Genomic DNA, 12152 nt, shown 5'->3' with positions numbered 1-12152 from the left:
TTGAGAACAAGTTCTCATTTACAATTGCGACCTGACCAAGATAAAGCAAAGTAGTTCGACACATACAATGACACAGAGTTACACATGGAGTAAAACAAACATACAGTCAATAATACAGTAGAAACAAGTCTATATACGATGTGAGCAAATGAGGTGAGATAAGGGAGGTAAAGGCAAAAAAAAAAGGCCATGGTGGCAAAGTAAATACAATATAGCAAGTAAAACACTGGAATGGTAGATTTGCAGTGGAAGAATGTGCAAAGTATAAATAAAAATAATGGGGTGCAAAGGAGCAAAATAAATAAAATAAAATAAATACAGTAGGGAAAGAAGTAGTTGTTTGGGCTAAATTATAGGTGGGCTATGTACAGGTGCAGTAAGTGTTTCCCTGTTTAGGGAATTCAGTTGCTCCTTTCTGGCATAAAAGACTCTACAAGAAACAATTTTAGGTTTATTTACAAGTCTGTGATTTCAAGTGGCTTCTATTACGGTGAGTTGGGTCTGGCTCTAAACACTAGTGGTCACTAGACTCAAGCGCACACTCCAGTGGTTAGCGGTAGAAACTACAGAAGTGCAAGCATACTGTACAAAAAGGTGTCAGTTTGAGGTATTACAAATGTGCTAGTATAAAAAAAAATACATAACAGACAACCTGAAAACAGTACACTTTATTTGGAGCTAGATTTAAACAGATACCTGTCATAGATGTACTGTAGGCATCTGTTCTCTGCATCATTCAGTCTTCTGCTGAAATATTCCTGAATTGATTGCTGTAACAAGCAGTATCTCTCTTGTCTACTTACACAGACTCCACCTTAACCACATTCCTCCACTGCAAAAACTGGCATTCGGTAAACCTGGTATTCTGTTAGACTTTAATTTAAATCTCCTCTGAGAAAGTAAAATAAATACCAGGCAGAGACCCAGGCTGTTATTTTGGTTTCCGGCATGTAAATGTCCGATGTGGTATTAACTGTAAGGGCTTAGGACACTGCTTTTCATGGATAGTAGCCTGTCCTCTAGAAATCAAGATCATCATCAGAGTCCTCCGTGTCATAATCATCATTGGCATCAGGCTCATACAGGATCCGTCCTGAACTGAGGCCCAGGTGCAGAAGTGCTGACTTCCTGGAAGAAGACAAATGCGGAGTTCAATAAACACTTGAGGCAACTTATTCAGACAGCAGCAAGCAAGGACAGTAGCAAGACAGTTTGGGGAGAAAAGGCATGGATTGTGGAATCACAGTGGAAATAAATCTCACTTCTCTTCCCTGAAGTCGAATGGAAGCGGCAGTTTTTCTTTGGCCTCTCTCTCTGTATCGGACAGGTGGAGGTTAAAGGTCAGGTTGGCTGTTGGATATACCTGGGGAAAGACGAGAGAATCATACAACACAATTGGCTTATTCTTTCTCATTCTCATATAGTACATGTCAGAAATAATACAGGTGTGCTAGCTCAGATTTGTCTGCATTCATCCCGGTGTATCCAGGATGACTGAGTTTGCTCTGTATTGTAACTGGCAGGTCCTCATTGATGCTGAATATCTCTTCCTGGTAACAGACACACAACACTATCGGCATAAAATGGCTAAGACAGTTTAGCTCCCAGTCCTCTGGTCCCTGGAGCCCCGGTGATGACACTGATTATAAATATACCATGACAAACCTTTCTTGAGAGCCTAAAGTCTCTGGCATATGACAGCAGGGTCACGATGCCTCAAAATCCATGAGAGAGAGACAATGATGAGTGTCACTGCTTTGGCCTGAGGTGTTTGTTTGAGAAGAGTGCCTATGTCCTCTAGGGTGAACTGATGGACAGTAAATTGTGAGTTTCCAGTCCAGCTAAGAGGATCTGAGTCGGCATTGTGAAAGTGCAGCCTATTTTCAAAGTGGAAAAACATGCAGAAGTGGGCTAGTACAGTTGACTAATTTAAGGAGTTTCTGATTTGTTTCTAGTCACCTCTGTGCAGATGTTCTGTCCAATCCTTCTTTGAGTTCATCTTCATTGGCCTCGAACCCCAATACATGGACTACTGTACCTCCTTCCTGAAACACAATATATTGGAATGATATTAATGCACAACACGAACTATATGAATAACGTTACAAGATAACACAATGAAAATATTTGTGCCATGGAAAAGTGATGTACCGTTTAAGTGCTGTATTTATGTCGTTTTTCAGATGTCGACCAGAGTAATTCACCTAATCGGTCAAAAGCAAATGTTCGCTAGTTAACTACTGCCAGTGGTTCTGAAAATATTGCTTTTAGTTAGCCAACTGTACAATATGGTGACCACAGACAAGTATATTTTACCTTTTATTAAAATTAATCCTCCAGCTTCTGTTCCTTGCAACACTTCCCACAACATACTGTATTTACAGGCTTAACAGCTTGCTAACGTTATAGCAAGAATGTTGGTTGCCGCGTGTGATACCTCTTCATCTGCCTTCTTCAAACATTGATGTTCCTCTACAAATCTGACAATTATCATGACTAGCTTTTGTCAGCCGGATATTTTTCTCTGTTAACCCAACTAAAGTATTGCGTTTACAAGAGATTACCTGGACATTAGATTGAACATGGAAGTTTGCGTTTAGGAGAATAATTAAGTTGTGCGAGTGCATTAAATGTACATTTCAACACAAGGCGATCAGCTCGTGTCGGGAAAAACTCCATGCCCCCAGAAAGCATCTGGTTATAAGCCCTAATCACGCCATTCCTTTTTACCCCATGACATTATCAATGTAGCAAATGGAATTACATTATTTATGAAGTGATTGATACAAGTGTGTCCTATATAAATACGATTTCATGGATCTGGAGAGCAGTGAGCATTCTGTTATGCAGGTAGAATTACCAGCAGTTCAATGAACCCCGTTCCTGTCTTGTGGAACTTTGGCACGAACGCTGGTCGAGCTGGTTGACTGTTTGGAAAGCTGTGGCTCGTGATCAATCGTTCATAAACAAACTACTCAGTGTTTCAGCGCGGCTGTGCTGTGACTGGGTCAGAGATGGTAGGAGATAGTGATGGAGAAACAAGTATGGAGCATAGTGGTACAAATAAAGGAGGGAGTAGGGGTTTGAACGGGAGCGAGAGGTCTATGGAGACAGAAAAGGAAATCTGAGGAGAGCAACATAGCTTCTAGCGCTATCCAGGCTGTATCACATCCAGAAGTGATTGGGAGTCCCATAGGGCGGCGCACAATTGGCCCAGCGTCGTCCAGGTTTGGCCGGGGAAGTCCGTCGTTGTAAATAAGAATTTGTTCTTAACTGACATGCCTAGTTAAATTAAAAAAAAAATAGAGGCAGTTCGGAGGTAGAAAGTGCCGATAAAGTGCAAGACGCGCTGGGAGCATAAAGTGATTCTGAAGTTTAGGGAGGAAAGGGGAGTTGGGGCGATGAGTCCGATAAGGTTGACCGCTGTTATAACATAGTTGATTGGGGGAAGTTGTCAATGCTAAATTGTTAAGAGATGGGAACTTGTTGGTGTTCTGTAAGGACATGGCACAGAGGGAAAAAGCTCTCCGAGTGAAGGTGGTGTCGAGCAGCTGAACTGATCAAGCAGGGAAGCAGTGGATTAAAGGGGTGATAACAGGGGTTCCTGTGAGTGTTAGCACTAAAGAGGTAAGGGACAATTTGAGAGGAGGCGTTCTAGTGGATGTTCAAAGGTTGTAAGCAGGAAGGGGTGGAGTTAGGGTAGATAGAATATATACGTTATTATGTGAGGGCGTATGTGCGGTATATGTGAGCGTGTGCAAGCAAGGAGGCCTACAAACCTTACTCAGTTACACCAGCTCTGTCAGGAGGAATGGGCCAAAATTCACCCAACTTAATGTGGGAAGCTTGTGGAAGGCTACCTGAAATGTTTGACCCAAGTTAAACAATTTAAAGGCAATGTTACCAAATACTAATTGAGTGTATGTAAACTTCTGACCCACTGGGAATGTGATGAAAGCTGAAATAAATCATTCTCTCTACTATTATTCTGACATTTCACATTCTTAAAATAAAGTGGTGATCCTAACTGACCTAAGACAGGGACTTTTTACTAGCATTAAATGTAAGGAATTGTGAAAACCCGAGTTTAAATGTATTTTGCTAAGGTGTTGTATGTAAACTTCCGACTTTGACATAAATAATGTGTTGAATGTACCATTAACTACCAGGCAATTAGAAGGAGGCAGTAGTGGGACCAATCCGGAAACCAGGGAAGGACCCAACGAGGCCAACAAGCAATCGGCCAATAGCTTTAACACCACATGTGTGTAAGATTATGGAACATATGATTAAGGAGAGGCTAACTTACCTTACTTATATTGGGAGGTCATTATTTGCAGATGATGGGGCCTTACGGAAGAGGGGAAGAAATGTGCCATGCATAGTCAGGAAGTTACAGGAAGCAAGTGAGGAGGTAGAGCGGTGGGCATTAATGTGAGGATTCAGGTTCTCTGTAGAGAACTCATAACAGTGTTCTTTACCAGGAGAAAGGTGGGAGATGAGGTATGCTTGAGGTTATATGGGAGAAACTTGGAAAGGGTGGGGGCCTTCAGGTTCCTTGGGGTAATATTTGACACCAGACTGACCTGTGCAGAACACATTGAGAGAGTGGTAAGAAAGTGTAAGAAGGTGCTAAATGTGATGCGCTATCTGACGGGGAAGGAGTGAGGGGGCATTCCTCATTGAGGACCATGTATGTTGCATTGATCTGATCTGTAATAGATTATGACAGTATATCGTATGGTTCGGCAGCCCGGACCTCATTGGACTACAGGTGGAGATGGGGGACATGCCATTGCAGATTATGAGACAGCAGCTGGGAATTAATTATTACAGGGGACATGGGGTGTCTCATCCTGCAAAAGGGATTTTACAAGCATGCTGGGAACATGAGCGAAGACAGAACACGAGCTTTGGGTTGGGTGGGTAATATCCAGGCGAAGGAGATGGGACTGTATGGAAGGGAGTTTAGTCCAACGGGAGCAATACCATGGCTACTCCCAGAGTCACCTCTTCGACAAGTAAATGAAAGTGTCTAGTTTGAGAAACAGACGCCTCACAAGTCCTCAACTGGCAGCTTCATTAAATAGTACCCGCAAAACACCAGTCTCAATGTCAACAGCGAAGAGGACATTTCAAAGTGACCCCAAACTTTTGAACGGTAGTGCACGTTTACATAAAGTGGTTTGTAAATTAATACTGCACAAAAGTGTTTTTTTCCCCAGGTTATTTGATCAAGAATTCATCTTGCAGTATTCAATGGTTGGAATTATAAGAGTTGTTGCCTTGTCCCTTTCTTTGTGATTGTCATTCTGGAATCCAGAAAGAACCAAACCCTGTCCACAAACATTTACATCATAAGGTGCAATGTTATGGGCAACTACCTTTTTTTGCCAAAGCAGAGATGCTGAAAAAATGTGTTTACCTAAGCTACAGATGTCTATATAGGTCCACTAATACTAGTAAAGGCCCAGTGCACTACTTTTGTGAAGAGAAAAAAACAATCCAAATATATATACATATAAATATATATATTTTTTAAATTCTGATTTTTCATGGGATGCTGCAGCACCCTCAGCACCCCTACTTCGCGCGGCTATGCGTATACCCAAATACTTCTTTGCAGCTGCCACCACAACAAGATTCCCCCTCACAACCTCAATCAAAGGAGCTCATTGTGCCAGCAATGCGCCTTGTTCCATAGCAGAAAGCCTCCACACGCAGGCCCAGGTAGACACTCATATCCTTCTTGACAGGTCATTGTGTTACACTACTTTGTGCATGCATGTAGACCAAGTGTAATCTGCTGTGCTCCTTTTTTCTGCCAGTGACCCCCCTGATGTTCAATTTAAACTCACCCAGCTGATTGCCATGCACACTGGTCAGATTGACCAGCAGATTACCTTTGCCTGTTAGAGGAGGAGGTGGCGAGAGAAGTGCAAGAGAATGTAGAAGTTGCGGATTCAGAGGTCCCACCTGCACTTTTCAGGCAGCAGACCAATGGAAGCCTCCCCAGCAGATGTGGCCTGAGGGATAGACATTGTGCTCTATCCGGAGGCAGCCCCACAGAGGAGGGGCAGGTGGTGCACAGTGGCCAGGCTAGCTATGGATCCCAACAGGAATACGTTGCCTCTCAAGAGCGGGTGCCTGCAGCTGGGTGAGCCCAGCGTCCACTCACCCACTCAAAAGCATTGCAAACAAGGCAAGGATGATGTGAGTGATTTGGATGACTTCGCAGAGGAACCTGCTCCTCATGGGGGTGTGCATCCTACCTCCACCCCCAGAAGGGCAATGTTACAAGGGAAATGTGGAGTGATAAGGAATCTTTATCTCACTCTCCTAATATGCCTTTGAAGATAGCATCAGCACTGGAAAGAAGAGGATGTGGATGCCCAAGGAGTGTGTGGAAGCAGGGGTTTCCCACTATGGTGAGGGCAACTGGGAAAAAATCAGGTCATCTTACCCCTTTGCTCGATGCTCTTCCATCCACATAAAGGACAAATGGAGGCCCATAAAGAAGTAAAAATTGGTATGAGTTGTGGAGAAGGGCCTATGGCTTAGAGCTAAAAGCAGGAAGGAAGGAGGATTCTATCCAGTTATTTCAAGTTCAGTTCAGATTTTCCCTGGAAGAGGGGTAATGAAGGTTCTCATTAAAATGATTCAGTGAGGGTTGTTAACTTAGGAACAGTATATGTTCAAAATATGTCAAAAGTTTAGAACTATCTATCAAGTTCAGATGGGTGGATCGGGGGGCACATTTCATGAATATTTATGAGTCTCGACATAGAACCCGTCAGGTGATTGGTTGAGCCTTCTTGAGTGTGTGATGTGAAAATCACGCACCCAAAAAGGCTCAACCAATCACCCGACATGTCGAGACTCATGAATATTCATAAAATTGACAATGCTTATGCCTGGCTCTGCTAGCTGAAGTTTGGAGAAGAGGAAATGTTGCTTGAATCTGAAAGTGCACCAAGTGAAGGTTGTGAAAGTGAATGGAATGCAGTGAAATCAAAAAATTGAACAAAACAAGCAACAGATGTAGTGGAATAAAAGGGTCGGTCCACTTTTGTAACGGGTCGTCAAATGACCCATGGGAACTCCCCTTCACGCGATGTGATTGAGATGCTTAATATCAAAGAGGTTTACAGTCACACACCCTTAATGTACCCACGTGACCTGTCACTATAAAAGGCGGTGTGGCGTGACATACTGTCTTTTCTTCACTCTCACATTTGTGTTTTTCATTACGAGATTGCTATTAATCCCCTTTAGATTACTTTCTAACTGTTACGATTCTTCAATGACTTGAGGAGGTGCTGCGAGAAGTACATTTGATCTAATCTGTCTCTCTCTCGTTATTGTGCCTGCCCATACGAGCTAACTTTTATTGCTTTTTGTTGGGCATTTTTCATCCTTGTGTTAGCTAACTAGATTTATCTCAGAAGTTAGCTCGCAGCTAGCTAGCTAAATTAGCCATACATAGCTTGTTGTAGCTGTTGTTGGCACTTGTTGACCTGCGGTGTCATGCCAGTCCCCACTTGACTGCCAAACCAGCCCGTTGATCCAGTATTACCAATCCCTTGCTGTGATCACGGAGCTCAGAGGTGCTGGAGGCTACCGGTTCTCTCTTGACCAAGTCCACCAATGCTAAGACTGACAGTTCACTCTTGGGAGTTTTGAACTCGGACCTTGATACATATTTAGACAGGAGTCTCAATTCTCTCGAAGCATCCAAAGCAGATACCGAGGCAATCGAAGCATACACCGAGACACATCGAGACAAAATCTATGTTTTGTTACCTTTTTCTTGGAATACACTTCTCTTGTGTGAAAATCCGTTCTTTGCACAATGGTTCAGTGCTGTACACAGGATGTCATTTCACCCATGTCAAGTGTGAAAAACAACTCCCAGCCTCGGATGATCACAAACTTTGGGTAACAGGGTAGCAGCACCTGCATTTACTCTTAGAAATTGAATCCGAGAGCATTGAAATCTCGACTTGCGCAATTTGGGGGCAGAGCTGTGAGGCAGACACATTCTCATCAGATGTGTCTGTCTCACAGATCAATGATCATTCTAAACGCTCCAGGTTTAATGACGGGTCTCACTCCACTCATGGTCCACTGCCCATAAAATGCCATCGCTGATCCTCGCCTGGTAAAAAATGTTGACTCACTGAGGCGCGCAAGGATATTAAGTCACTAGACAGTCGTATGGAAACCATTGAGTCTGCCCTTGAGCACATCCTGGCCAAGCTTCCCCTACCAGTACCAACCCCTACCTCTGAACGGAGCGTGGTTTTTGAATCAGATGACACTGACGTACTGTCCACAAGAGCCTCCCACTCTTATGACACATGAGCACTCTGATGATGATTATAATGCTATGTATCACAGCGCTAGCACAGCGCTAGCATCATCAACTAGCCTACCTGGTTAAATAAAGGTGAAATAAATAAAAAATAATTTAAAAAATCCGGTCCCAGTGATGGTTGACCAGAAAATATCCTTGTCTGAAATCTTTAAGAGGGCAAGCAGAAACCTCAATGTGGAGAATGCTTCTCCTGCCATGGCATCCACATCCAAGTTTGATGAATTCAGTTCTTCAAAGACTGAGTGCATGAGCTCCAATGCACTTGGAGCACACCAAATGACAGAACCCCTGCCATGCCAAGCATGTGCACTTGCTTAGCTACAGTTTATGGTGCAGATGAAAATGGTTATGGCCATTTCCCCCGTATGGACAAATAATTTGCTTTTCTTGTTCTACCTACTCTCCATCACAGTTCAGACCAAGAGCTGCTTAACAAACGATGCAGGGTATCTGATTGCTTCCTACGCAGGACATATGACAGCACATTGTCAGCCGCTGCTAGGCTTAGCAATTGAGCAGCAAGACTGCCCTTATATCAAAAGGAGATGCAGGTACACCGCTCCGCAAACTACGATGCTGAGACCGTTAAATAACTGTCTACAGTTAGGCCTGCTCATCTAATGCCTAAACGGCAATGCTCAGATAGTTGGAGAATCATTGGCAACACAGTGAGTTGCACGGCGCCACCTATGGTTCGCGCAGTCCAGGGTGTACCCATATCACCTGGCCAGACATTTGGCCCAGCAGCGGCACACCTCCTCCAAGTGTCTAAGGAGGACAGAGAAGCAAAGATGGAGCTTCAGCGCCTCATTCCAAAGCCTAGAATGCATCAACCAGTAAACCATTATTCCTGTCCAAGGGCCCCAACTGGGATCCCAAGAAACCAGGTTCAGAATCACGCTGCACCTGTCAGGAGTGGAGGCACAGACACTCTCAGTCCTACTGAAGAGGTGGAGCGCAGCATCACCAAAGAGGCAGAGGTGCACCATATGCAGGCCGCGTCCCCTCGGCACCACAGCACGCAGCGCCTCGGACTCTCTAGCGCAACCCCGTTTCCTCGAGCACCACCTTTCCAGCTGGAAAAGGTCAACTGCGGTGTTACGCATTCTAACACAATGCTATGCACTACAATTTTGTCAGTGACCCCCACACTTCAGGGGTGTCTTGAAAACAACAGCTCACAACCCTGCTCAAAGCAAACACTCTGCTCAGAAATCTCCTTGCTCCTTGAGAAGCATGCAATCGAATAAGTAGAACCAATGCAGCCAAACTGCGGGTTCTACTCAATCAAAGTCCTACGTCCAATCTTGGACCTAAGGTGTCTGAATCGTCATCTTTCAGCACTTCACTTCAAAATGCTGCCAATCAAAACCATCCTTCAGTCAGTACAACCAGGCAATTGGTTTCAGTGGACCTGAAAGACACATGCTTTCTTATCAAAATTCGAGTAGCACACAGAAAATACTTGAGATTTGCCTTCGAAAAACTTTCACAAAGTGCATAAGAGCAGCATTAGCTCCCCTTTGCCAAGCAGGAGTAAGGGTCCTGAACTACTTAGACGATTGGCATGGGTCAGAAAGCCAAGCTTTGGCATACACGTCCATGTTCTCACATCACCTCTCCGAGTTGGGACTAACAATGACCTTGGAACAGAGTTCTCTGGACCCCACTCATTGTGTGCACTTCCTGGGCTTGACATATTCAACACTCAAATCATGCAAGCTACACTCTCTCCAGAAAGAGTGGTATCATTGACAAATTGTCTTTCAACGTTCAAACTGAGAAAACAGGTGACAGTGCTAGTGAGTCAGAGGCTACTAGGCCTCTTAGCTGCTGCAGTCTATGTTGTACCGTTGGGCTTGCTCCACATGCGGCCAATACAGTGCTGGTACAACAGACACAATCTATGTCCCAGAAGGGAGAAACACGAAAAGGTAATGAGTTGCTGAAGTGCTAGGCACAACCATTGTATTGCTCTTCAAACTCCCAGATGAGTTCTCCTAGGCATAGTTCACAACCGGTGACTTGACCATAGACGCCTCCATAAAGAGATAGGGAGCAGTCTTGAACCAGTCAGGGGTTCATGGTGTATGGTCAACAGCATGGACAACAGCTCACATCAACATACTGGAGCTCAAGGCAGTTCACCTTGCACTCTAGCACTTCCTCCCAGTACTGAGAGGACAACATGTACTGATACTGAGACAACACAACCGTGGTTGCACACATCAACCGCCCGTGCGGACTGAGGTCAATGACACCAGGTAGCAGGGGAGACACTCCTTTGGACAAAGAGACACCTTTCATCCCTCAGAGCAAAACACCTGCAGGGTGTGTAGAATCAGGCGGCAGACTTTCTCTCTAGAGGAGGCCCTCTTCCTTGAGACTTGAGGATACATTCCACAGTAGTGGAGAGGATCTGGGCACGATTCAGAACGCTGATCTGTTCGCATCGCAAGACTCAACCCATTGTCCTATGTGTATCTCCATAAAGGCACCAGCAGGCCCAATCGGGGTCGTCGCCATGCTATATGTGTTTCTACCAATTCCCTTGCTCCCTCTGGTCTTGAGGAAGATCAGTCTTGAGAGTGTGCCAGTTCTACTTGTTGCTCCACATTGACCACAGCATCACTGGTTTTCAGACCTTGTGCAGCTGACAACCTCTCAATCATAGGAAATCCCTATTCGAGCGGACCTTCTCTCAGAAGCGAACAGCAAAAGCTTTGGCACCCAAAACCCAGCATACTGAAGTTGTGAGTGTGGCCCCTGAACGTGACCACCTTATAGCTTCAGGGTTGCCGTCCTTGGTAATTGATACAATTCAGGCAGCCAGGGCATCCTCTATGCGAACCCTGGAGTCCTACTGTCTTCACTTGAGCTACAGTATGTGAGCTCTCAGTCAATACTGACTTTCTATTGACTACTGTTTAAGCCAAGTGTGTTGAAGAATTACATGCGCTTTCTACCCATCCTTCATGCTTCTAGCAGAAAATGGATCTAAGGCAGTGCTTCGGCCAAATCCAGCATTCTTACCTAAGGTGCTTTCATCATCACATGCTAACCAGCCCTTAATATTTAATTTCACCCGCCTCCCCACTCCTCACAGGAGAGTCGTGAGTTGCATACACTTTGCCCAGTTAGGGCATTGAGTGCCTATCTTCCTGCAACAAGAACTGTTCTTCAAAACAGCATTTTGTGTGTTATGGGGTGAACAGAGTGTAAACATTAAAGGTCTCCAGACCACGTGGTAGCACACTCCACCAGGTGTATGGCCACTTCATGGCCCCTGTTCAGAGGGGCCTCCATGGACTCTCTGTGTTGCTGCAAGTTGGGCAACACCCATAACTTTCATGAGGTACTACAGACTCAATGTTATGTCCACTCCATCAGTGGGGTCTGTGGTTCTGGCCATGGCATGCTCTCTCAACCCAGATAAGTGAGCATACTGTGAACCTTGTACATACTTACTTATCAACCATCAGTGAGATGGATGTTCTATACAGCGGCCTTCCACTCTTGGTGCTGTTGCACCCAATTGAAGCTTCATGTTGTATGTTCTAGCTTTCAGCTTGCTTGTGTATACGGTTGTATACCACAGTTGAAAATCTGTGTTACCATGTTGGGTAATTATATTCTGTTGCATCCTGTGGTGGATACAAGGACGTCTCAGGGACTGATCTGGACTAAGTTAAATGGTGAGTTATGCCACTTTGTTGTCCGAACAACATCTTTGGTACATACTTTCCCACCCGTTACTAAAAAGAAAGAGAACGTT

At 44.6% G+C, this 12152-nt stretch overlaps 1 pseudogene; it reads right to left on the bottom strand.

Annotated features, from left to right (window-relative positions):
• Positions 1 to 325: 325 nt before the first annotated feature.
• Positions 326 to 2661, bottom strand: LOC112261012 (annotated as a pseudogene).
• Between the last annotated feature and the right edge of the window lie 9491 nt (positions 2662 to 12152).

Source organism: Oncorhynchus tshawytscha, linkage group LG10 (assembly GCF_018296145.1).
Source record: "Oncorhynchus tshawytscha isolate Ot180627B linkage group LG10, Otsh_v2.0, whole genome shotgun sequence".
NCBI classification, from domain to species: Eukaryota; Metazoa; Chordata; class Actinopteri; order Salmoniformes; family Salmonidae; genus Oncorhynchus; species Oncorhynchus tshawytscha.
Note: the sequence above shows the minus strand (reverse complement) of the source record. Positions and strands in the feature narration are given on the sequence as shown.